The sequence below is a fragment of the Engystomops pustulosus genome, chromosome 6, assembly GCF_040894005.1.
Source record: "Engystomops pustulosus chromosome 6, aEngPut4.maternal, whole genome shotgun sequence".
In the NCBI taxonomy this organism is placed as follows: Eukaryota; Metazoa; Chordata; class Amphibia; order Anura; family Leptodactylidae; genus Engystomops; species Engystomops pustulosus.
In genome coordinates, this window is record NC_092416.1 from 45346072 (window position 1) to 45374016 (window position 27945).

General features: G+C 43.0%; 1 long non-coding RNA gene across 1 annotated transcript in view; it reads left to right on the forward strand.

Annotated features, from left to right (window-relative positions):
- The first annotated feature begins 5907 nt into the window (after positions 1-5907).
- Positions 5908-27945, forward strand: part of LOC140065670 (uncharacterized) — a 32091-nt gene continuing 10053 nt past the window's right edge. The window contains exon 1 of the long non-coding RNA XR_011848009.1: positions 5908-5967. This is a non-coding gene — a long non-coding RNA (uncharacterized lncRNA). The remainder of the gene's footprint in view (positions 5968-27945) is intronic.

Below are 27945 nucleotides of genomic sequence, written 5' to 3' on the forward strand. Positions count from 1 at the left end.
GACAAATTTCGGGAGCTGGTACCCGGGGCAGCAAGGGAGTCTGTCCATTGTCCGGAGTTTCTTTGGGAGTTGGTGCGGTAAATGTGCTCAAGTGGATACAGCGGTCTCTGGCCCCAGCCACGTGGTTATCCTACCAGAAGGTATGGAGGGCATGGTTTCGGTTTCAGAATGAGTGGTTTAGTTCGGGGGCCCCATGGGTCCAGTCAGATGCCTTGTTTTGTTTTGTGACAGCTTTGTTGGAGGATGGGACATCTAGGTCAGCAGTGAAGAGGCATTTAGCCGCGTTGGCTTTTTTATTTAAGCTGATCGGGGGGAAGGATGATACCCAATCGTTCGTTATTCGGCAGGCAGTTAAGGGTTTTATGAAAGGGGGATCACTACCTGACGGTCGAAAGCCAGTGTCTTTTCGGTTGCTGGGGGAATTGATTGGGGCCTTGCAGAAGATTTGTGAGTCAGGATACGAGTTGAAGTTGTTTAGTTTGGCGTTTTCATAGGCCTTTTTTGGGGCTTTCAGGATTGGGGAATTAGTGAGTGCGAGTCGGGATAGACAAGGGGGAGTTCAGAGGGAGAATGTAAGTGTGGTAGACGGTGTATTGCGGATTCGTTTGTTGGGATCAAAAACGGATAGAGCAGATACGGGAGGTGGAGTGTTGCCCTGTGGAGTGTTTTCAGGAATTCATGCAAGTTCGCCCGGACAGAGAGGGTTCGTTGCTCATACATTCGGATGGGCGGGCTTTGTCTAGATTCCAGTTCATTGCTTTGTTTAGGGCTTGTCTGCGGGAGGTTGGCTTGGGGGAGTCGAGTTACAGTTCCCATTCATTCCGGATAGGGGCAGCGACTGAGGCATCGAGATGGGGTGTGACGGAGGCGGAAGTGATGCGGATAGGTAGGTGGGAATCCCGTAGATATCGTTTGTACGTGCGCACGCATTTGCTGGAGCGTTAATGGTAGGGCAGGTGGCGAATTTTGTGACGAAAAAAGAATGAAGAACCTGTTGGATTTGTTTTGTTCATTTTTGTTGTTTGTTCAGGTGGAAAAAAGTGCGCAGTCTGGATTTTTGGGCATTCATTTATCCACTGGGAGGAAAGAAGGGCCCAGTTGCGCTTGGGCAGTAGGTTACTGGGTATGGATGCTGACTTGGTGAGTGTACGGTGGATGGGTTTTCGGGGACTCCGTTGGGAAAGAGTGAGAGAAAAGTGGGTGGAGGCGTGTAAACACGAGGGGCCCCCGGATGTGTTGGTGGTGCACGCGGGTGGAAATGATGTGGGGAGTGTATCTATGTGTCCCCTGATCAAGACCATGAAGAGAGATTTTTTGTGGGTGCTGAGTGAATGGCCGGGGGCGCTGTTGGTGTGGTCGGAGATGGTCCGCAGGGAGAAGTGGAGGAATGCGGTCTCGGTGAGGGCCCTGAATCGGACCCGGGTGAAGATCAACAAATGCGTGTCCAAGTTTGTAAGATTGAATAGGGGTCTGATAGTGAGGCATGCCTTGCTGGAGGAGGAACCTAGTTACACGGGTACAGATGGCGTCCACCTCACGGATCTGGGTTTGGACGTTTTTTAATTACGGACTGGCCGAAGTGGTCGGCTTGGCTGTGCGTGTGTGGAGGAGCACCCCGGCTTGAGGGGGTCAAGCCGGTGTGCTGTGGCGGGTTCTTGACGACAGCAGCAAAAAATTGAAAGAGGTGGTAACACAGGCTTGAAGTTTAAGTCCGGAGGTTATGAGTTGGTTTGAATTTTGAGGCTCCTTTGAGGGGGAAAAACCCCCAAGGAGTTGGTGGCTTGAGTTAAGTCGCATCTGCTCTCCCCACTTGCTAGGAGTTTGGCGGCTAGTGGATTTCGGTAGATGTGGCTTTGGCACGCCGAACGTGTCTTTGAGAATGAGCTTGAGGCAATGACCGGAATATCTGTTGATTATGGATTTGAGTTTGAATAATTTGGCTGTTGTCAAGAAAGTACTTGTACAATGTTAAAGTATTTTGCATGTTAATAAAGTTTTACATCTTACAGATTGTCAAAATACGAAATAATAAAGCTGTGACCAATTCACCTTTCCAACATACTTGGTTGTCTGTCTTTTTTATTAGAGAAGGGGGTTGGTCAGGCAGGTTAATTTCTTCCTTCTTTGGTTCCGAGTCAGCCCTCGCCTTGGTCATGTTAGCACGCAGCCAGTGGAGCTAGGAGTAGTGCGTCCATGACAGGCTGGGCTGGGAGGGAAGAAATGATGGGTGGAGTTATTGGGGCAGTTGGAGTAGTAGTGTGAGGTGATAGGGGGGTTTGAAGAAGAGGGAGGAGTTGTGAGGGGTTTATATGGCAGTGTTAAGAAGGGAGGCCATCTTTTGGCCAGAAAAAATTGTCCCGCCCACCCTCCCTTAGTTGTTTATGTATTAGGGCCACTCTTGTGATCCAGGGAATAGGGATACAAGTAGTATGTTAGTTCCTTGTAAGGATGGGGTAGCGGTAGGTTAGGGTGTAGGTTTTGTAAGGAGAGGCGGGTTCTTGACGACAGCAGCAAAAAATTGAAAGAGGTGGTAACACAGGCTTGAAGTTTAAGTCCGGTGGTTATGAGTTGGTTTGAATTTTGAGGCTCCTTTGAGGGGGAAAAACCCCCAAGGAGTTGGTGGCTTGAGTTAAGTCGCATCTGCTCTCGCCACTTGCTAGGAGTTTGGCGGCTAGTGGATTTCGGTAGATGTGGCTTTGGCACGCCGAGCGGGTCTTTGAGAATGAGCTTGAGGCAATGACCGGAATATCTGTTGATTATGGATTTGAGTTTGAATAATTTGACTGTTGTCAAGAACTTCGCTTTTACCAAAAGTACTTGTACAATGTTAAAGTATTTTGCATGTTAATAAAGTTTTACATCTTACAGATACGAAATAATAAAGCTGTGACCAATTCACCTTTCCAACATACTTGGTTGTCTGTCTTTTTTTATTAGAGAAGGGGGTTGGTCAGGCAGGTTAATTTCTTCCTTCTTTGGTTCCGAGTCAGCCCTCGCCTTGGTCATGTGTGTATGGTTTGCTACTGAAAGGGAGGTATATGGCGTTATATACAGAAAGTGGGGCATGGTGTGTTCATAAAGTAGTGTATAAGGTGGGTGGCTACAGAAAGGGGTTCATATGGTTCATAATGTGATTGATCAGTGTAGCACAATAATTTATGGGGGATACTAAAAGGATCATTATAGTTTTTTACACAAGTGGGTGGGGTTAAGGCAATAAATCAATTTAAAAAGGGGGTAACTATAAGTTTATGTGGTTAGTAGATTCATATACCACAACAATTGGAGTAGGGGCCTTGCCAGAAGTATCTTATGTGCATAAACATTTCATGTTACGCCCCTGGCTGATGTAGTTGGCAAAGATTTATCATGAATTTTAATGCTTGTTTGTTTTCTGATTATTCATTTTGTGGTGGCCAATGACATTGCCATGTTGGGGAAGGTGGTGGGGGCATTAAAATACCTCTTGTTGCTCAAAGAATGGCCAGCCGTTAGACATTAAGTCACAAACCAATGGTTTTTAACAAATTTTTCTTTTCAGCAAACGATGACTTAGATAATAATTATATAGTTTATAGAAAAAGAAAAAATAGAACTTGAGAAGAAGAATTCGCATGCCGCACCAGGTGTAGATAAAACTGTAAATCTTTAATTTCAATTCTCTTTTAAAAATAGTGTGCAAAGTACAAAAAAACTGCAGCAATGCATCCTGATTGACAGAGAGTGAGAAAAAAAATGGCAGTATAACCTACGCGTTTCGTAAGGACAGATGGACAGACATTGAAAGGGTATTCAGAGGAGTGAGAGCAGGGGATATTAAACGCAAGTTATCTAACAGAGAGTCTTATGGATGTTTGCACTAGGTAGTCATCACCCATATGGATTAAATATTAGACAAGATTTGATCCTCACCTACTAAATATGTTTAGATGGGTTAATCACTTGCCCTTATTTGCTATGGAAGACATCCATGTTTATATTGATGAACATATTGGGGCTCATTTACTAAGGGTCTGAATGCTGCACTTTTGTCGGGTTTTCCGAATATTTCTCTTTTGCCCTGAATTGCCCCGGGTTTTTGGCGCACGCAATCAGATTGTGGCGCATCGGCGCCGGCTTGCATGCAACAGAAATCGGGGGCTTGGCCATCGGCCAACCCGACAGATTCGGATAAACCACGGAATTTAAAAAAGGAAATGTGTCGCAAGATCAAGCACTCACATGCACCAGAAAGAAGCAGGTGAACTCCGGCGGACCTCGGCGCAGCAGTGACACAGGAAGGAACTCGGATGCATGATCTTAGTGAATCGCGCCGGACCCGAATCCTCGTCGGACAACGCACCACCGGATCGTGAATCTTCCCCATAGATTTTACACTGTATATTCATTATGTATGTATTTTATAGGACACAGTAATGGATCTGCTTAGTTGATGAAAAAATGAACAATGTGCTCTCTTTCCTTATGTGCTGCTGTTTAAAGGGGTATTCTGGGAATATGAACATCTGATTCAAAAACCCATAATGCTGTAAATAAATGAATGTCACTAATCACAAAATGGAGCTTAAATAGTTTGATTTTATGATTCACTAAATTTTATGGCCTCTCTTAAGTTATCACCAAGATGGCTGCCACTGGAAACTACAAGTCCCACATGACCGCAAAGGTAAGATTTCGTCACCTCATGACCGTGGGGGCTGGGGATGTAAATAGAAGTGTGTTCACAAAGTCTTTTAAACCATGACAGAGACTTTTGAAGTCGAAACGCGTTGGTTGTTTACCATGTTGTCTATGATGATGTATGTTTTTCAAGAAGTATACCAATAAAGACGGACATATATTTATACCTGAACTTCCCCTGAGTTTGTGCTGGGATGGCGTTTTTTTGTTTATGGATTGCATTCAGGGTTTTGATGCTGGTGCATGGTGTTAATGGGGATTAGCAGAACTGGGCAATCTGAACCATTTGCCTGTTCTCATGCAGCAGTTTACCTCTTGTCTTCTTAGCTACTTCTGTGTGTAAAACCAAACTTTCTCATAGTGATGAGCAAACCTGGGGCAATGTTCGGGTCTTCTGGACTTTAATCAGAAGTTTGGATTCGTTTATACCGGAACATGTGTGTGTTTTAGCTTTATGGACATGTTCTGGGTCACGGTGTTAATATATAATAGCGACATTAGGAGAAGAGGATCAAATGTTCAACTAATCATTCAATTTTTGCAAAAAAAAAAAAACTATCACGAAAAAGTCAATAAAAGCGAAAGTGTGCTCTTAGATAGTTCTGGATACTGTTACTACATATAAAGTGAATATTTCCATTATCTGTGAGGTGCAGCAGCTCCTGTGTGCAGCAAATGCTCCCTGCAGCCTGATGGCTAAGAATCTGGAAGGGGGGCAGACACTTCAGGGGGCTGTATCTCTGTCTCTGTGACACAAAGAACCTCACTTCTTTTTTTTCCCATGGAAGAAGAGAGTCTCCTCTTGTATATGAATCTAAATTTGTGTTTCTAAGTTTCAGGAAAATTGAGATATTAACTGTTAAACTGCCGTCAGGAGTGATTTTTTTATATATAAAAATGGCACCTGATATTCTCACTTTAAACCTGAATATCTTTGGATCTCTGGCACCTAGAAACACAATTCAAGATTCATTTGAAAGAAGAGATTCTCCTCTTTCGGGGGGGCGCTTGGCAATTGCCCACTTTGCCTACCCATAGCGCCGGCCCTGTACATCATAGTATAGTGGAAGTCCATGACAGTGAATAATGTCACAGACTAAGGTCTACTGTGGGTTCTGAGCTCCGGCCACACAGAGAAAACCACACAGAGTGGGTCTCACACTAGCACCCTCTCTGGGTACCCGGTGGTCAAGCGGATTTGCTGGCTCACGTTGGATTGCATTTCAAGAGGTAGGATCAGCATAAAACTCTCTCACTCCTCAAAGAATTGTCGTACCTCCTCTTTGTGTAAGTATTCCTTCAGCCAGTCCATATGAAAAATTTATGTAAACTTTTCCTAGAATAATTTTTTCAGGACGGGGGATTTGGTCTGGAGTCAAAATTGCAGGATAGCCTGGAGCCACACTTTCACGGGTACTGCAGTGCTTTGACAGGTCCACCCACTCGGAAATTGTCCACTCAAGAGTGAAATTACAGAGTTAGTCAAGTGTGAACGAGAAATATCTTTAATGGACAACCAGAACCTCTGTTCAGTGGCAAATGCTTTGGTATATATGGTGGAACATATAGCCAGGGCAGAAACAAGGTACTGTAACTTAACAACCTCGGTAATCATCAATCACCAAAAAAGTTTCCTACTGATTTCAGACTATATAAAACAATTCTTATTCACATTTACAGGCAGTCCCCGGGTTACATACAAGATAGGGCCTGTAGGTTTGTTCTTAAGTTGAATTTGTATGTAAGTCGGAACTGTATATTTTATCATTGTGATCCGGGCCAGAACTTTTTTGATCTCTGTGACAATTGGATTTTAAAAATGTTGGGTTGTCATAAGAATCAGGATTAACACTAAAGCTTCATTGCAGACACCTCTGATAACTGTTAGAGCTGATTATTGTAGCCTAGGACTAAAGTACAATAAATTACCAATATCCAGAGGTCCGTTTGTAACTAGGGGTCGTATGTAAGTCGAGTGTTCTTAAGTAGGGGACCGCCTGTATTTGGAATACTTTATCCAGTGCAAACAATGATAAAAGCTGTAGTAGAAAAATCTCTACTTTTTAGTACTTATCTGAAGTCGTCACGTCCAGCATTTCAACGTTCCACGCCGTATACTGAGGGCTTAGCATCCTGGGACATTTCCGAGGTCACGCCTCCTACATCAGACACGCGTGAAAGCAGACTCAGGTATTAGCGTACCTCATGACACAAGCTTCCGGCTGATAGTTACCATATATAACAAAGTCTTATCACAAAATAACATACATAACCTACTCCAATCTACAACTATAACCTCTGCACAGGTGGACAAGTCCATATAGGACAATCTGCAGTCCAGTATGTTTCCATTGGGAACGCTCTGTGAGAGAGCACATGAAAATTTATCTTATATTATAAACTCATCACAGCGTACATGAGGCCTAAAACTGTAATTAGATCAACATAGAGTGAATTTTATTGGCTACTCAAACTTCTGAGAAACATCAATACAAATTCAATTTTATTACTATACCGATTCTTTTCCAGCAGTGACTGTATATATATTTTTTTATTTTTCACTTAATTATCTGGAGAGCTGGGACTGAACCTTGATTTCGGTTAATGTAATGTCTTACCAGCAGAGGAGACCTTTGTGGTATATACCTACATTATATTATGTATCAATAGAAATACTACTTAAATTGTCTCCTTCCCATTAACACTTGCATTTTTCAATAAAAATAAAACTGTAACTTGGCTGCTAATCATCTGTCTTCAATCAGAACAGAACCCAAAACTGTATTTGTTGAGGAGCCGTGGGCTCCTGTGACCAACATTAAAGTAAAACTTAGTTCAAGTGAACAGAAATGGGGGTCACAGTGATGATATTTTACAGACTGGATGTTAGTGTTATATTCTAGTTACATGTGATGAATGTGAAATGACCATTTACTCATTGCAAACAATCAGGTTGTTAAAGGGAACCTGTCACCAGCAACCCCCTCTACCCACCCACAAACTACAAACAGTACCTTTAATATGTCAGCATACATGTTCCACTGATTCCTCTCTTCATGGGGTTAGAGCCACCGGTCTAAAGTCTAAAAAAAACCTTTAATAGATGTCCTCTATTCCAGTCATGCAGGTGGGGAGCTGCAGTATATAGTCAATCTACCCCACCCCCTCACTGCTAACCTGAGAGGCAGTGGCTTTGTGTTAAACCTCTTTGCTACTTCATTAACCACTCCCTCAGGAAGGAGAGGGTGAGAGTGACTTGCTCTTGACCCCACATTCAGGAATTCTCTTCAACCTTTAGCAATGTCAGTGTCAATGAGGAAGGGCTAGCTTGACTGTATACTACAGCTCCCCGCCTCCATGACTGGAACAGGTAAAATCAATAAAAGTCTTTTTTAGAAGAGCGGTGGCTCTAATGCCATGGGGGGAAGGTTGCTGATGACAGATTCCCTTGAAGAAATTAATATGTTCCTGGCCACTGAATAAGAGAAGAAAAGTTGCGAGAAAATAAGTACCAATTTATGGTTCAATAAACTTTATTGCAAGTGAGCGAGAAGCCTACAAGTCAGGCACATGTTCGGGTCGCAGCCCCATATTTAGCTATGACAAGGAATCATAATCAAGTAGGACTCAAGCTCAACCAAGCAAATATAAACGTATCTAACGTTAACTAAACATCTAGAAGTGGAAAAATAAGGGGGGTAGGGAAAGAAAGGGGGGGGGGAGGGGAAGGGGGAGACAAGGAATCAATCACTACACATCAAGGTTAGGGGGTACCCCCTGTTGCTGAAACAGCGGTGCCCACGATTACGACGTCTATATCCAAGAGGTTAGAGCAGGTGAGTTCCTGAACGTGTCCCATCTGTACCAGGTTTTATGGAAAACATCATATTGATTGTTATCCAATGCTCTCAGTTCCTCCATTCGTCTCAGTCTGTCCATCTCCTCCACCCACTATAGTCTGGTAGGTGGAGAAGTGGATTTCCACAATCTAGGGATTACCTGTCTCATTGCCACTATGCAGTGTCGCAGGAGGCCTTTTTTGATGTCTCTAAGCCGCCCTGGGAGCATTGATAACAGAGCAATATCAGGAGAAATGCTCCCTGTGGAGCCGTATAGCTGCTTGTAGAGATCCCAAATGGCGTTCCACACTGCTGCCACCACTCCACAGTCCCACCACACGTGAAGCATGGTGCCCCTGTCCTTGTGACAACGCCAGCAAATAGGAGAAACTGAAGGGAACATGCTATGTAGGCGAGTGGGGGTTCTATACCATCTAGTAAGGATTTTAAAATTAGTCTCCTGGATTTTGTTGGACACCGACATCTTATGGGTTAGAAGGAGGGACTTTTCCCATTGTTCTTTGGTGAAGGTTTTGCCCAATTCCGTTTCCCATGCCTTCATATATGGCAGTGGTAGGTCCTCCCCCCCGCAACCCGACAACATCCCATAGACTAGAGACACTCCATGAGGAGTCAGTTTGGCCGAACTGCAGATGGACTCAAAAGCCGTAAGTGTGGAGGTCAAGGTTCCCCCGGGAGTCAGAGCTTGAATAGCACTACGTAGTTGAAGATAATGTAGCCATACCCCAGGATAAGGTCTCCTATCCCCCAAGATGTCGTTTAGAGAGCGTATCCCTGTTGTGGATATTATCTCCCCCAGAGTCTTATGACGACCCTTGTCATTTAGTAAAATAGGGCATCTATTTAAGGTTTCCGGCATTCCGGGAAGACCCATGACCGGGGACAGAGGACCGGGGACATTAATAAGTTTGACCCTGATGGCGAATTTGCCCCAGACTTTCAAGATGTGCGACATTAGTGGTGAGATGTTGTAGGAATCCCAATCACTCTTAGGGGGGAGCCAGAACAGATCTGGGAGATGGCCATTATTCAGTAGGGAACATTCCAGGTCTACCCATAGCTTCCCGCTGTTTCGACTTGTCAGGTCTAGTACCACTTTACTTATGACCGCTCTATGGTAGCGTGAGAAATCTGGAAGACCTGCCCCCCCCCCCAATTCTTTGTGTCTTGTTAAGATGCTATGTTTTATCCGTGGGGGGGAGTTTTTCCAAACAAATTTAGTAGCTAGTTTCCTGAGTCGATCTAGGAAAGCGGCGCTTAGATCTAAGGGAACCGTCTGAAAAATGTAGAGGATCTTAGGCAGGGAGTCCATCTTAAGCGTATTCATCCTACCAAACCAAGAAAGGGAGAGGGAACTCCACGATTTGAGATCGGTTTCTATGTTCCTAAGCAGGGGCGCATAGTTCAAAGCGTAGATTTGGTTAGGGTCTGATGGAATGTGCACTCCAAGATATTTAATATGCCCATTTGCCCATTTAAAGGGAAGGGAGGAGGTCAGGGAGGAGACCAGATGATTCGGGATATTAATGTTCAAGATCTCAGATTTTTGGACATTAACCTTAAAATTGCTTACTCTACTGTATGCCTCAAACTCCCTCATAATATTAGGTAGACTTACTACCGGATCCGAGACATAAATGAGTAAATCATCAGCAAACAGTGAGAGTTTATAAGGTTTTCCTTTGACCTCTAGACCTCTAATGGATGGGTTATCACGAAGTGCACAAGCCAAAGATTCCATCACCAGGATATAAAGAAGTGGGGACAATGGACACCCCTGTCTCGTGCCATTACGAATGGGAAAGGGGGAGGATACCGACCCGTTAACCCTGACACACGCGGACGGATTTGTATAGAGGGCCATAATTTTGTTCCTTGTCTTTGCTCCCAAACCCAATCTCGTGAGAGTGGCCCCCAGGAACCCCCAATGTACCCTATCAAAAGCTTTTTCAGCGTCCACCGTAAGCAGACACAAAGGGGTCCCCGAGCGCCGAGCCCACGAGATCAGGGTAAGCGTTTTTAGGGTATTGTCCCTTGCCTCACGACCCGGAACAAAGCCCACCTGTTCAGGGTGAATTAAGTTTGGAATAAATGGGGAGATGCGTAAAGCTAAAATCTTGGAGTATATTTTGAGATCGATATTAATCAAGGAGATGGGCCTATAGTTTCCGCAGTGGTTGGGGTCCTTACCCGGTTTAGGGATAACCGAGATGTGGGCTCTAAGGGATTGTGGGTCAAAGGGACTGTCTATGTCTATAGAGTTGAAGAAATCCGTCAGAGGTGTAGCTAGGGCTTCCCCGAAGACTCTATAAAATCTGGGTGTGAAGCCATCTGGCCCAGGGCTCTTGCCCATTTTCAGTTCCTTTATTACCTGCAGAATTTCTTCTGAGGTGAAGTCGTTATCAATTGTAGAGGCTTCCTCTGGGGAAATAGAGTTTGGGAAATGAGATTCCAGATAACCTGAGATCTCCTCCATGAAGCGTACAGGATCAGTAGCAGGAACATCCAGATTATATAGAGCGGAGTAGAAGTTACTAAATTCCCGAAGAATCTCATTCGGTGAGTTAACTAAGGTGCCCTGAGGTGAGTATATGGACATAACTGGTGCCTGAGGGGTCCTAGGATGTAGGGTTTTGGCTAGCAATTTCCCGCATTTATCCCCATATTCGAAGTAATCTTTTCTCACCTTATCTCTAAAACATAGGCTCTTTTGATCTAATATTTGGATGATCTTGTGTCTAATAGTTGAGATTTCCGTCTTCAAAAGATCAGTTGGGGAAGATTTATTAGCGGTTTCTTTAGAACCCAATTCTGAGAATAAGGAGCTCAGTTTTGCAGAATTTTCCTTTTTAAGTCGCGCCCCATGTGCCATAAACACCCCTCGGATGGATCCCTTTAAAATCTCCCATCTAACTGGCATTGTAAGATGTTGAGCCTGACTTGAGGATATAAAGTCCGTGATTACACCCCGGACATCAGCTTCACATAGGGCATCATTTAGCAGGTTGTCATTTAATCTCCAGGAGAATTCCTTTGTGCGTTTGCCCAGATGGCCTAGCCACCCGTACACAGGGGCATGATCTGACCAAAGGGTGGAATCGATAGAACTCTTAGGGCCCCGATCTAACAGTTAGTGTGATACGAAGAGGTAATCTAGGCGGCCATAGCTGTTATGTGCTTGAGAGTGATGGCTATAATCTCTGACTCCCGGGTGAAGCACCCTCCACATATCTACTAATTTAAGGTTTAATAATGAGCGTCTCAGCCTACACAGTGCCAGGTGGGAAAGTGAGGACCTACCTGTGGAAGAGTCCAGTGCAGGATCAAGAGGGACGTTGAAATCGCCTCCTAGAATCAATGCAGATCCTTCAGCAAAGACAGCCAATTTTTTCAGAACCCCCAAGCCAAAAGACACCTGGCCCTGGTTTGGAAAATAAACATTAGCAAGTGTGAAAACATTTCCCAGTAAGTCAATTTTAAGAAATATGTAACGGCCTCCCGTGTCTATCTCCGTGGCCAATATGGTCGGATGGAACGACTTGTGAAAAGCTATGGAAACTCCACAAGCCTTCCTCGAGGGGTGGGGGCAGTGGTGCCATACAGGGTAATACTTATTATGCAATTTGGGAATGCTGTCCACTTTAAAGTGAGTCTCTTGAAACATTGCTACCAGAACTCGTCTCTTATGGAGATGATATAATATTTGGCTTCGTTTCTCCGGTTTATTTAGACCCCTGGCATTGTATGTACAGAAAGTTAATACCGCCATAGTTTAGGTAAAGGAGAGCTTAGATCATGTATAGATGATGTAGTGAGGGGAGGGAGGAGGTTAGACCAGGAAAGAACGGGGAGGGAAGAAAGGGGTAAACAAACATGACAAACATAACATACATGAGAAAATGTACAACCCAGGCCCCTAGTGAGCCTAGTAAATCTAAGATAAGGCATAAAAAGCCAAGGCGATGTCCAGCACCGCAACCCTAAGGGGGAGACGAGGAGACCAATGGGGGGCGAGTCTCCCGGCACATCTCCGCCAAAAAACAGTGTATTCATAATACAAGAAAAAATATACTAAGCGCTTCTGAGTTAGAATTTCAAATAATTAAAGACTATAAAAGCCCCTGCTAAACTCCCAAAGGTATCGTAACCAGTGATAAATCGAGGAGTACAGGTATTATTATAAAACCACGTGAAAAAAGATTATAACAGCATGGTAAGGAAAGTATAACAGGTAACACCTATCAAATAGAAAAGTATACATAAAACCGTTCAGGTTCCGGTAGAGTGATTCGTAGCTCGGTCTGAGCCTCTTCTGCGTGCTTCCTGCCACTTCTCTCTCGGCGGTTGAACCGGGGCCGAGTTGATTGTAGGCCACTCAGGTAGGGCTATCTGTGGCAGCTCGAACGTCCCCAGAAATTTCGGGAGGTCTCCGAGGGATCTGAAGACAGCCGACTTCCCATTTTTCTTAGCGATCAGTTGAAACGCGTAGCCCCATCTATACGGGATGTCCCTGGATTGTAATTCCGTCAATAGAGGACGCAAGGCCCTCCGCAGTTGAAGGGTTCTCTTCGCTAGGTCTGGGAGAACAATAATTTTGGATCCACGGAACGTGATGTCCTTGAGCTCCCTTGCACGGCGAAGTATCTCCTCTTTTTCCTTGAAAAAATGGACTCGGCATAGGATGTCTCTAGGACGCTCAGAAGCCGCCGGCTTAGGGCCCAATGTGCAATGGATACGATCCAGTTCAATTGGAGAGGCAGAAGGTTGGTTCAAGATCTCTGCAAAAAACGCTTGGGCCCACTCCTCAAATTTAGATGGTTCCACGTCTTCATTCACGCCTCTAATCCTTAGATTGTTACGGCGGTGTCTGTTCTCAATATCTTCCAGATGTGTCAAAATGCTAGAGATATGGGATGCATGTTCCTGTAGAACTTGTGAGTGAGTGTCCAATTGATCTAGAATTTTCTCCTGGGCAGACTCCGCTTCTGCCACCCTGTGGCCAATGTGATGTATTTCTTTTTGCAAACCAGCAATGTCCCTTTTGTGAGATTCCTCCAGCCTTGAAAAAAGGTTATTAATTTCATGCCTGGTAGGCATGGCACGTATATGAGCCTTCCAGTCCCATTCTTGTTGGGAGGCACTTGCCCCCTGGGATGGGGAAACATTGCCCCCCTGGCTTGCAGTGGGGGTGGGAGGTAGGGCCCTGTGAGGAGTGGAAGGCCAGGTTAATGAAGGGGAGGCCTGGGATGGAGGCACTTCTCCTCTGCTCCCCGATAGTGGGGGGTAATCTTCATGATGCCCCTCTGAAGGGGCACTCACCGTGGAGCCCGGGGACTGCGGGGCTGACTCCTCCACTTCACTCAGCTCCTGCTGAGAGGATGGCGCTGCGGTGTGGGGATGACGGGCGGTCGCGGCCGCCATCTTGGAAGCCTCGCAGCTCCGCTGTCCTGAGGAATTTAGTTATGGCTCCCGGGTCAGCTGCTGGGGGTGCCGTGGTCCTCCTCGGTCCCCTCCTGTGGACCATGATGTAGTCGGGGCTCTTTGCGCTCTGTGCCGCGGGTGTCTGGCGGGAATGGCCGGGAGCTCGCAGTCAGTGCGACTTACTCCGCCATCGCCAAGCCACGCCCCCCTAAGTACCAATTTATGTGATATAATGGGGCAGATTTACTTACCCGGTCCATTCCCGTTCTCTGCGGTGGATTCGGGTCCTCCGGCGACTCACTAAGGCAGTTCCTCCGACGTCCACCCGGTGTCGCTGAGGCCCGCCGGAGTTCACGATCCTATACTTGGTGAAGGTAAGCACGTGTCCAGTGACACATTTTTTTTTTAAATGCAGGGTTTTTTCCAAATCCGTCGGGTTTTCGTTCGGCCAGGCCCCCCTGCTTTCCGTCGCGTGCATGCCGGCGCAAATGCGCCACAATCAGATCGCGTGGGCCAAAATCCCGGGGCAATTCAGGAAAAATCGGCGCAAAACGGGAATATTCGGTAACACGTCGGGAAAACGCGGGCCCTTATTAAATGACCCCCAATATCTATAATATCTTTTATGCAATAAGTTGCACGTTAAATTGTAAGAGAGGTCACACCACAATTCTTTTTATTGTTTGTATTTTCCTACATGTATGGCTTTGGTTATGTTTGGGATTGAAGAAAAATCAGGTATTACAGAATCAATGGAGGACCCATAGTGTAGTTTAGTACCACCCCTTCTTGAGAAGCTGGAACTTCTGTTGACTTCAGAGGCCATTAGGACAAAACATGTGGAGGGAGGGTCAATATGATGTGATTTAAGGAGGGTTGTTTCCAGCTTAGAAGAGTGCATTGATAACAATCCGTAACAATGCAAAGGGATCCCAGAGCCTGTGCAGAAATAACCATTTAGCAATTAATTTTAAGAATTTCCGAGCTTGGATCCAACACTATTAGGCCCCATGCACATGACCGTATAAAAACGGCTGTATATACGGCTGGAATACGGCCCCATGTACTCCAATGGGCAATACGTCCATCCATGTACATGGCCCTATTGTCCACTGTACCATACAGTACCGTAAGTGAGCCGTATAAATATATAGAGCATGTCCTATCTTCCACCATATTTCTGTTCCATACGGCCAATAGAAGTCAATGGTAACGTATAAAATATGGGCTAAATATTCGCTGCAAACATTGCTATACTGTTGCAATACGTCCCGCATTTACGGCTAGGATACAGCTGTATATACAGAACAGAAAAGACCATATGCATGAGGCCTAAATTAGTATCTTCAGTATATTGTCAAAAGACACTGGTACCCCACATAACCGTGTCTTTATCTGTGTGGCAATAACCGCAAACTTATTAGGGTTTGAAAACGACTGAATGGTCACTAGTAGAACATGTGAATTCCAAAATAAACTTGTAAAATTTGACATTTAAAATTTGAGATTCTTCCATCTAAAAACTTTGCTGAATTCCATCCTCCTATGGAAGCTCATGACAGTCTTTGGAGAGGGGAGGGAAAGAAGTTTTTAGTATCTTAGAGAACAGAAAGTTAAACACAACTATAAAATGAAAATACAAGTCATATAAATCCCTTATGTCGCTTTCTATCTAGAATTCTTATCTCCAGTATTCAGGTTTGGCACAACTATTCGGCACACAATAGTTCATAAAGTAGTAACTTTGCACAGAAATACATAGCAAGACGGGATAGGATCCCACTAGGGTTTTTCCTGTTGGTAACGGTCCTATACTGGGGTTAAAAGGAGGGCCCTGATTTAAGCAGGGCGACGACACACAAGGAGATGGTAAACAGTAGTGTAAGAACCATCACTGGTAGCAAACTAGGTTGAGATGGAGTTTGCTTTAAATTTGGCTATGGTTCCGGCCTTGATGGCTTTGATGGCTTATATATACTATTAATTCTGGGGCTGAAACACTGGGCTTCACAACTCAGTAGCCTGCATGCTGGGACTCTCTCTCTAGCCTACTCAGCTCTGCTACATAAAATTTTTAGAAACTCAGGGATCTTCTTTCTAGAGTATTTAGGGATGCCAGCCAATGTGTATAGCCTGCTCACTACCAGGTGACCACAAACAGTAAATAATAAAACATGTATTAAAATATGTTAACGTACAAATATTAAACAAATACTGTACATGTCAGTAGGTGGCAGTCTTGTTCCATCTATCTGTATTAAACAGGGGTTTAGATACAAGGGGGGACATTTATGATGACTTGTACTCCAGTATACCTGCGCACAAGGGTGGGTAGGTAGGTAGTCAACGAGTATAGTGAACATTCAGGTCTGAAATTTCACAGGCAATAATGACAACTCTCAACCTGTGTAGTGTCAATCACATAGGTGACACAGTGAGGCTGTCTTCCTGCAGCAGGGGGTGTTATTAGTTATAATTAATGTTGTCAAGATTTTTTTTCTTGGGATGTGCCTGATTTAGTGGAAAGATTCTAGCAGGAATAGGGGCGGCAAATATGAACTCTTGAACCATGCGTATTTAGGTAAACCCTGTCACCTTACCCTTTTTAAAAAAAAATAGAAAGAAAAGTACTTCCATATCAGTCTTTTTAATTAATAAATAAATAAATTTACTTATTTATTTAATAACAGTATATCCACATTAGACAAATACTTCTAAATTTCTGCAGCACAAATCCATACAGCTGCATCAAATTGTGTCATTTCTGGTGTAACCCGATAAACATTACTTGCAAAGACTAAAATCTGCAGTAAACCCCTGCTGTATTACTTGACATGCTGCAGATGTGTAATGTGTAGCATATGATATGCTATTTATTCTTCCAAAAAAACACATTTGAGTGCATTTTTGCTGCTTTCCACATGAGGGCGCTCTAGCTCTATTCTGTTTACCAAATTCTTTAAGAGAGGGTCCTTTAGTCTTGCACTGAGGTCAAGTGCATAGAGGTTAACAGACACATTTTACAGGTTTATCAACATGATGATTAAAATTAATATTCAGTATTACAAATTTCCAGTTATTGATTCCTTTCTACTTTAGGGGCAGGACATTATAGGGGAAAGATTTTCTACTGCTGCTTCTACTCGGTCTCATGTTGCAGAGAGAGGACTTTGTAGAAACACCATTGCTATATCAGTCATTGTCCTGAAGGAAATACCTCCAGGTACTGTGTTACACACATTCGATAAGGTAGTTATGGGGTAATATATTCTAACCTAAAGTTCAAAATGTATTAAAGTGTTTGCCCCAGTTTTCTGTCTGACTTTGCACTGAAAAGAACATGGAAACTGCTTGCACATGTATTCATAAAGTGTCTGTGCCAGTTTTGTGTTGCGGCTGCTCTGTGTCCGATGAGACAGAAAAAAATGTGCACCTAAAGGGGCGTGTTAGTGCGTATTCGGAGTTGGCATCACATTTATCACTGACATGCGCCACAATTCTGCAGCATGAACAAAGTGCACCAAAAAAAATGGTGCCAACTTCCGGAGCAGTGCAGGGGACGCCAGATTCATCAAGACTGTGCAGCAGTTTTGATGAATCTGGTGCCCCCTGCACACTCCACAGGCAACTGCACATAATACGGACTGCATTGGTTTTGATAAATGTAGGTCATTGTGCGGTGGAATTTTAGGAGACTTTTGTTACTCCATTTCTCCGCTTCCTATAGATTTTAAATAAATGTATATTATGAGAAAACCCTTTACTAGTGCTTTATATATATTTTTTAATACAATATTTTGATATTTTTCATGATGTTGCAGTGATTAGTCGTGGTCTGGGTCAAGTTGAACTATAATCTAATTTATTTCAATAAATATCTTTTTGTTCTGACAAAAATCTTCCCTTACCCATTCATAGGCCCACATTGAGTAAGAACAGTGCAGTCTGTATTATGTGCAGTTTGCCTGTGATTCAGGATCTGTGGCGCACGTTCTTCGTGAATCTGGCACCTGCTGCACAGCCACGAGAGAGGGCACCACTTTTTTTGGTGCACATTTAACATAGGGCGTGCAACACAATTCTGTCAGACTCTGTATGATAAATACGGTTCAACATTACACAGGAATTACAGTGCAAAATTTTTTGTTGCGTCGGGTAAAGTGTACCGTGTGCCACAAAGTGTCAAGTGTGCCACAAATGTGTCTCGGACACGTCTTAAATACATGTGCAAGAACATTAAAGAATGCTCAAAGTCCAAAAGAAAACTGGCGCAGGGGCTTTTGTAAATCTGGGCCATTTTGTCCCCAGATAAAATATTATCTTCCTAAAGTTGCCACTAGGTGGAGCAAATTATAAGATATTTTTTACATTTTTGTATCAAACAGCAATTCCACTTATTTTCATGTCAACTTTCTGGACATGTCTGTCTTTGTAAAGACTTGCATTCCCCATAAAATATAAATTTTGGCATATATTTTCTCCACAATTTGAATTATAGTTATTGAATAAATTGACAACTGAGTATTACTATTCCACTAAGTGTCCAATAAGGCATAGTTTAGGTACAACCCCCTTCTCCAAGACCTGGTAACACCCAATTATCACTCTATTCATAAATTTCCAGGAGGAACAACAGAGGACCTGCACAATATAAAGTTAGATGATATTCACCAGGTTTTTTTTTACACTAGCTGAATATGGAAATCTAAATACACTAAAAAGTAACAACTTTGTAACCATGAAGTAGTCACAAGGGGACAGATGGTTTTAACTGATGTTTAAATTTACCTATAATGCACCATAAATCTCAAGTGACCATAATATGATGTTCACTACTCTGGCAATGAGTACAAGAACAAGTGTTCAACAGTTAAAACACTCATTACCTCCCCCATACATGGTCCCATCTATAGGGCGTAAAATCAGATTGTGCTCTGTGTGTGCTAGTCACAGCCCAGCATCCATACACTACAGGACTATATACAGGACAGGATAGCCACATGGAAATTCCCAGATAACCAGACAACAATGGTCTGAGGCCCTAAAAATACCAGATTGTTCTTATCTTATCAGTATCTACACTATCTCATGGCAAATAATGGTTTTCCTCTCTAGAATCCAGGCTGGAGATAAAGTGATGGATGGCCATTTACTCTGTCTGGAGGGGCAGGCTTCCACCACACAGCTAACTTCAGTGCAGGAGCCCCAAAAAACTTACTGCATAAATGTGAGCTGTCATAACATTTAAATATATGCTAAATTATGTATTGTAAAAACTGATTTAAATCGGCCACTTTGGGCAATTCATATTAATCGGTAATACTGTAGCTTAAAGGGGCCGTAATGCTCCTGTACAGAGAAAAGAAAATGTATTTCAACCCACTTAAGTCCTGGCTGACTGTCTACATATTATCTGTTGATATTGGAGAAGAACGGTCACGCGTGTTACTGATTACATGCTCCGGAGACATGCCAGAGTGTGGCATCGACTTACTCCCTTTACCCTACTAAAAACACATGTATACCGAGTGTGCAGGAATATTGGACACTATTGGCTATAACCATGTGCTAGTGTAGCACCCAATATCCTTGGTTCATAGCTTGCCAAGCACTTTACCAGTCACACCCCAATATAAGGATCTGCTTATCCCACTTGTGTGTTATTCACATGTTTGTGCGTTTCCCTCTATGAAGCTGATTATTGGCTTTCTATGAAATTGCCCCTAGTGTATTCTGTAATGTAATATTATATTTGTATTTGTCCCCTATGATTTGCAAAGCGCTGCAAAATTTTATGGTGCTATATAAACAAAGAAAATTATTATCAGTGAGAAATGAGATTATGAGCCCAATTGTTGAGGGCACTGAAGAGGCTACAACAATACTTGTACAGCACAGCAGCACAAGGATAGCAAAATTAGCAAAAACAGACAAATAACCAGGGATGAGCAGTTCCAATCACATTCTGTTGGGGTTTGGGTGCCGCTGGTAACACACATGATTGGTGTTAACCCTTTTACCTCTTTAAATGCCATTGGTTTTAAAGATGCGCCAGCATTTTCCTGAAGATCACCACTTCCTGTTACGTCATGTGCCACTGGCATTTAAAGAGTTAACACCCCGATTTGCGACAAGTTACTAGTAGGGTGGCTGAAGTCCAGGTTTGGGTTCATGGAACCAAACCCCCAGTATTCAACCTGGATGCTAAAATTGTGACTAGGGCCTGCTGGCTTTACAGTTTTCTGATTCTCTGATGAAAGTTTTTTGCACTTATGGAGATTTTTTAGCTTTACATGTTTACATTATAAAATGTTTCTTTTAAACTTTCAATTTTATTAGTTTTAAGTTATGAATTTCATACAAATAGGAGAAAAAGAAAAGCAATAAGGCAAAGTTTGAATTGAAATTTGTGGAACACAGTTGATGATTTAGAAACAGATCTGACCTCTGATATGAGCTGGACAGATAACATCATAGCTTGTATGGGGGACAACTGTTTCTTCAGATTTCTCTATACTCACTTGGCGCGGCCGAGTGTATGTTTTTAATAGAAAGAAAAGAGTTGGCAGATCCTTCTTTTTTCCAACGTAAAATGTTGGGGAAAAATTGAGATGACTTTTTATAATGAATTGGTTTTGCTTACTTTTTTGTGTATGATATTAGAGACTGACCAGCAAACATTAAGGATTACATTGGTAGAGGTAATAACTGGGAGATGCATCTGCACCATGCGCGTCACATGCTGGTTATCAAGGTGGAGTGGAAAAAACTTACACCAAAGTGAAAAATCAAGTTCATGCTTAACTCCCATTGGCTGCTCAGAACATCTGACTACCGGATAGATATAAAAAAAAATCATTGAATTCCAGATTCATAAAATGATGTGGGGCACAACAAACGGGTAAAGGTTAGCATTGAGGAAGAGGAACGGTACCCTTGCGACACAAGTTCTTGACAAGCCAAAATACTAGCCTCCAGCACGTTTGTTGTACCCCCTTATCATTTTACAATACAATACAATACAATACAAGTTTATTGATCCCACGGGAGAAATTATTTTGTATTTTATGGATGTTTAAAGAAAATAGAAGTTTTAAGGACACTGCAAATACTAGAATTTTTTCAGGTTATCAAGGTGGGCACCTGCAAAGCAAAGGAGTCCCTGGCATGAGCTCTGTCATTAAACATATTGATATACATTAGTCTTTGAAGTCCTGCAATGTGTGCTGTATGTCTGTGCTTGATCCTGTTTTAGTTGCAGACCTAACAGGGATGTGAATGGTGAGGGAAGGAAGATGCACAATGTCTAAGAGGCAGCTGCACGGAGACAAAAAGGCTCCAATAATAAACTGCTGATAAAGCAAAAATAGGGATGTTGGCATCTGGAGAGTTTTTCAAGCTTCAGAAGGAAGCAAGGTCTTTCCATATGTTGGGACAGTGTCCTGAGGAGTGGCTGTTATCACAGCACATGGTGGACATCTGGAGGTAAAGGAAACTCCAAGGAGTTGCTGTAAGTGGCTGAGGATCTCAGCAGGAGGAAGGAGCGGAGCTGATCAGAGCCAGAGAATCAGGTTCACAGTCCTGGCATGTCAGCGCTGATTGATAGCCTACTTGGGCACAATAGATGGTGGTCTATGGAGTGATTTATCAAGCACTGATATATCTCCTTTGTCTGTACTTCTGCTTGGTCATAAGGGTGACTGATGGTGACTCAAGATCAATTTTATCATTCATTTTGCTTCTGTAGGAACTAATCACACTTTTATAAAAAAAATCTTAGGTGAAATGGGGAAAAAAATGCATTTATATATTACGAATCTCCCTGCTCTACAGAATCCTGTATAGTCTATGCATAGAAAGGATGTGTCAACTGGCTATCAATTCATTGTTACTAATTAACATGTTATTCACTGATCCAACGCTAATGGAAACATCACGGCGGAGGACCTATCTATCACTGAGCTGCTGCAGATGTCAGAAAATACCATACATGTTACATGTAATAAAATATATACAGGCGGTCCCCTACTTAAGAACACTCGACTTACATACGACCCCTAGTTACAAACTGACCACTGGATATTGGTAATTTATTGTTCTTTAGTCCTAGGCTACAATAAACAGCTGTAACACTTATCACAGGTGTCTGTAATGAAGTTTTATTGTTAATCCAGGTTCTTATGAGAATCCAACATTTTTAAAATCCAATTGTCACAGAGACCAAAAAAGTTCTGGCTGGGATTACAATGATAAAATATACAGTTCCGACTTACATACAAATTCAACTTAAAGAGGACCTGTCACCTAAATTTTCGGCACTAGGAGCTGCTTACTAAAGTAAGCAGCTCCTAGTGCTTGATCGAATGCCGCAGTGTTATAGTGATAGCGTTACCGGAAACCTCCGGTAACGCTATCAAACACTGCGTGCGGGGTATAGTGTAATCATCGGACAGCTTGCAAAGCTGTCCGATGTATTCATGAGGGGACGGTCCGAGGCGCCTCTTCCCGGACCGCCCCGCTAGCTCCATAGGCCGGCAGTGACTGCCGCGTGCTAGGCCCCTAGCCACGCCCCAACCCCGCCCCCTCATGAATACGTCGGACAGCTTTGCGAGCTGTCTGACAATTACATCCTACCCCGCCGCAGTGTTTGACAGCGTTACCGGAGGTTTCCGGTAATGCTATCACTCTAACACTGGGGCGTTTGATCGAGCACTAGGAGCTGCTTACTTTAGTAAGCAGCTCCTAATGCCGATAAATTGGGTGACAGGTCCTCTTTAAGAACAAACCTACAGACCCTATCTTGTATGTAACCCGGGGACTGCCTGTACTGGAAATAAAAGTAAAAAACTGTAGATAACATCAGTTTTATAATATCAGATATTATGTACAAATGAGACATAATCTGGCAGATTCTAGAATCTGGAATAGGCTATATCATCTAGAGCCAAAAGTGTGGCCCCTGGCTGTAGCAGGCCAATGGGATCCATAGGAATCAATAGATATCATTCAGTAGTCAGCCAAATTAATACTTATCCTACATTATTTGCAGAATCCTTGTATAAGGATTGAGAATATGCTGGACACTATAATGGAGACCCAATAGACTCCAATAGTCAATGGGTTCCATTAGGATTTGTTCTGTCCATATGATGCATTCTCCACCATTAACTCAACATAAAAATAGAAACCCCATTTAGGTTGTGAACTTATCTTCCAGGCCATGTGAATGATGTACAGGTGCACATACAGTGTTGGATTAAAGCTCTTTTGGTCTACCAGATAAATAGTTTCTTGGGCCCTATCAGCACATAAGAAATGCATTCAACTATAATATTAGGTTGTATTTAGCATGCTGGGGCTCTAATACAATACTTGGCCCTAGAGGTCCAACAAGAGGATCCTGTGCAGCCCAGACAAAAATCTTTATGGACCCGTTTGGGTTCATCCCACGCGATGCAGACATAAGGCCGGACTGGAAGCCAAACAGCTGCAGGCCCCCTGACCAGTTACAGCGATGGATGTAAGTTAGGGGCGTCAATTTTCTGGAATGGCTGTTTGGTCACTAATCAATCAATATGTGCGGGTCACACGGGCCAAATCCGAACCCTAAGCCCCAATGGGTTCGCTCATCTCTATTTATAAATCTATAAATGAATGTATGTATAAATGTCCTGTCCAAATGAAATCTCTACGGATTTTGAGTGGAATATATTTATCTAGGTATAACCCCTACTATTACCTCACAGTATAATGCCCACACATGTAATGCCCTTATTCCTTTAAGTCCCTACTTATAACACCCCATTTTCAGTAGTCCCCCATACTGAGGTTCCCCACATATATTTTGACCCCTTCCTATTGCGGTCCCACTTCACCCTAACATTGTGGCCCCCTTACCTCTATCTCACATTGTCTACCTCCCACCTCCCCATGATATTATGGCCCCTAACATTCTTTCCCCTACTTCTCCCTCATATTCTGCCCCCATTCTCCCCTAGCACTGTGTCCTGCCCACTTCCACCTTATTACGAACCCCACATCTTGTGCCCCCACCTGCCCCTCACATTGTGTCCTCCTGCTTCCCCTTTCCTTTATAGCTGTGAAATTTTCTAAAAAAATCAGATATTTAGCTTCCTCTGTACCTCTGCAGTGGTCCTGCTTCCTCTACTTATCCAGACAGGGTTAAAACCCAGGACCTTCTACCACCCATGACAGTGCGACTGACCTGCTGGATCCGGGATGGTTAGGAGGTCTGCTTTTAGAAAGATAACATAGAAAACCAAAATGTAATTTGTGTGCAGTGATATTTATTTTCCAGCCTAGCCTAGGAATATTTCCTGCTTGTCTCTAACCCTGTGGATAGGGAGACATTGCCAGCTCCTGGTAACACTAGCAATCTCTTCTAGACACAGGTGACAGCTGCTCTCATTATTTCCGGGATGTGCCAATGATGTCCTCATATATATTTTGCCAGGTGAGAAAGCAAAATAAAATCATTACAATTTTCATCTGATTTACAAGAATAGCTATGTTACCAAAATTGCTAGGGATAAGACAATTATCCAGTCATTATGAAAGAATCCATGGCTGGATATATGAGTCTATTCTCTGCGCTGCACTAAGGAAGCTTGTGTACAACAGGATGACACTGATATTGAGATGCAGATATGTTGCGGTTCTTAATGGCACCCCAACTGCATCATGTGAATGTACCCCTATTGCTGCATTGTTTGTGGTGGACTCTATGACACATTTTGCAAAGGAACCCAAAGTAACTTCTCTGTTTCTGGAACATTACTACAATATGAAAGACAGGTAATAAATAAAATACATTCCTATTTTTACTTGATTTTTTTTACAGGGTCTGTATCTACAAGTCCAAATAAAGTATCATAGTATAATAATAATAAAATGGTCAGAAAAGGTCCATCAAGCACCAACCTAAACATTATATTGCTTTGATCCAGAAGAAGGCAAAAACCCTGGAAGGCTGATGCCAATTGGTCCAAAACAGGGACAAATTTCTGGTGACAAGGAAAGTTTTGGTGTATTCAGAACTGCCATGTTTAAAGGAAACCTGTCAGCAGAATTCACCTAATAAACCACTATCAGTTTGTTGCCAAGCACCTCCCAGATCATGTTTCTTTCATGACATGGGGTGGCATTATCATTACAAAATCAATTTTGAAATGAGATATAATTTGGTTGTATAAAGTCAAGAGACGTCACTAACCAGATCTCCTGAAGTATGGTGCGTGATATCAATCGCAGAGGAGGAGGCATTTTGAGGTGAAGAGAGCTTGACTTCATTACTAAACACTCCGCCTCCATGACTTTATGCAACCATTTTACATCACACTTCAAAAATTATTTGCTAGCTGGTACCAACGCACTAGGCCATGAAATAAATATGATCTGTAAGGTGTTAAGCTGCTCTTCAACAAGCTTGTATTGGTTTATTAGTCCAATTTTTGATGACAGGTTCCCTTTAAACACTAATTTCAATGATACGTCTGCATAGACATGTGCTACTAGGTTTTCAAGCAGTTTACACAAGATCTTAGTTTCTCAGCAGAATACAGTAAATGTCTCAGCCAAAGTCATGGCCCATAGCCAAGGCCAGGAAGAAGCCATGGCCAAGGTGTAGACTGGAAGTGATAGACTACTGAAGCTTGAAATATTAAACTCCAAAAGTACATGGATATATTTGTGAAATAACTCAGAGCTATATAAAATTTACCAATGAAGGGGCAGCACGATGGCTTAAAGGTTAGCATTACAATGCTGGGGCCCTGTGTTCAAGTCCTGCAAAGAATTTGTATGTTCTCTCCGTGTTTGCGTGGATTTTCTCCGGGTCCTCCCGTTTCCAAAACATACTGGTAGGTTGATTAGACTGTGAGCCCCATTGGGGACAGGGACTGATTTGGCAAGCTCTGTGCAGCGCTGCGTAATATGTGTGTGCTATATAAATAAAGAATTATTGTTACTAATATTATGTGTGATGTAATGTAAAAGACAACCAAAGAAAACTATGTGAGTTACTGTAGATTGGCTGTTCTAGAAGGAAGAATATCCAGTGGCTGCTGTTACTTCTTTCACCACAATATAATAAATATACAATATACAAAAGTGCATGAAAAGCAAATGGTTAATATTGATTTTATCTTGATTTTAGTCTTGGTATTCTCATCAGAGATGTTTATTGTATGTCTGATAGATCTGAGCTCTTAGGGATTTGTACCTATTCCAATATCCAAAGAAAAAGAATCAAGTGGCAAAATTTGCATGAAGACATACTTGACACCATCTTTATCATTTATGATTTTACAACGATGGGTTTACAACGTGTCAGTACAAAATGTTTTTTTTTCTGTAATTTTTGAAAAAAGTCGAGAAAATCATATTAGTAACTAGAGACCCCCACCTTAACATCCCAATTGGTTCAATGGTGACCATTTTTTGGTAGAGCTCAAGGTAAACTTACTTCCTGTAGAAGTAATTGGAAAGAGCTGTTAATGTGCAGCCACCTTTCTATTCATGGTGGCCATAGAAGCCATCATAACAGTGGATTGGGCTGGGGCCTGTTATAGAGCTTGAATCTTTCAGATACCTTTGACACATTGGGGCACATTTACTTATCTGTCCGAGTCGCGATCCCCGATCCGGAATTTCCGCCGGAGTGCTGATCTGCCGCGATCCTGTGCCCAATACCCTGCATGCTTGGCTTGCGACACAAATTTAAATGTTGAATCCCGCGTGTAGTCCGAACCCGTCGGATCGCCTGGCGGCCTGCCCCCCCCGATTTGTGTCATGTGAAAGCCGGAGCGATACACATGCGTCACAATACGATCACATTCGACACAATCCCCATCGCGATCCCCGAAAAGTCGGGAAACCCGGTGAAAATGCGGCCGAGGGACCCTTAGTAAATACGCCCCATTCTGTGGATAATCCAAATGACTGTATTGCTCCAAATGGTTTGGCAAAGGTGCATATGCACTATGGGTCATTATTTATAAAAGATAATGACCAGTGAGAGAGTGGCAGGAAGAGAGTGGTCAAATACATAGGGGTGAAGAGCAAGATTTTCCTGGTTTAGCTCCACTGGTAGATCTTTTTGGGTCAAGGCAATCAGAACATATAATATGGTTTCTTCCTACTTTTCAGATTGGGCACCACGGTGGCTCAGTGCTTAGCACTACAGACGTGCAGTGCTGGGATCCTGGGTTCAAGCCCCATCCTGGTCAGCATCTGCAAAGATTCTCTCAGTGTTTGCATGGGATTCCTACGGTTAACTCCCACACTTCATAAACATACTGGTAGGTTTATTAGATTGTGAGCCCCATGGGCACAGGGACTGATTCGACAAGCTCTGTGCAGCACTGCGTAATCTGTGTGCGCTATATAGATAAAGGAATTATTATTATTACGGAAATCAATGGTTAGGGGGTTTCTGTCCATGCCCTCAGGTTTGCTGCAGAGTTGGCTCACAGGACCTCAGTCTCAGCAAAAGGTACTTTGGGACAAGAGGAAGAGAGAGAGATTCAAGAATTTATATAGCTATAAATGGGGCAAGGAGGTGTTTTTTCTTATTTTTTTTTTAATATAATCTTTGGCCTACCCTGAACCAAAAAAGGAAAAGTGGACAAGTTAAAGGAAACCTACCATCTTGGATCTACCTATTAAGGTAGATCCGGTGGCAGGTTCCTGTAATAAATGCCATTAAAGCCCTTTTTTAGGGCTAATACTTCAGTGTCTGATAAGTTTTAATCTTTTATTGCCCTAATATGCAAATTAGTAAAAGAGACTACTGGGGCATGGAGTACCAGGAGCTGAAGCTACACAGCGTGGCTATTTCACTCCCCAGTAGCCTCTTTCGATTCTCCCACTATATCATCTGCACGCAGCTTGTGCTGGGTTCCGAAGCCGGAGCTATTGCCCAGTAGCTCCGACTTCGGAGCCAAGTACATGCAGCTGTTAGCTC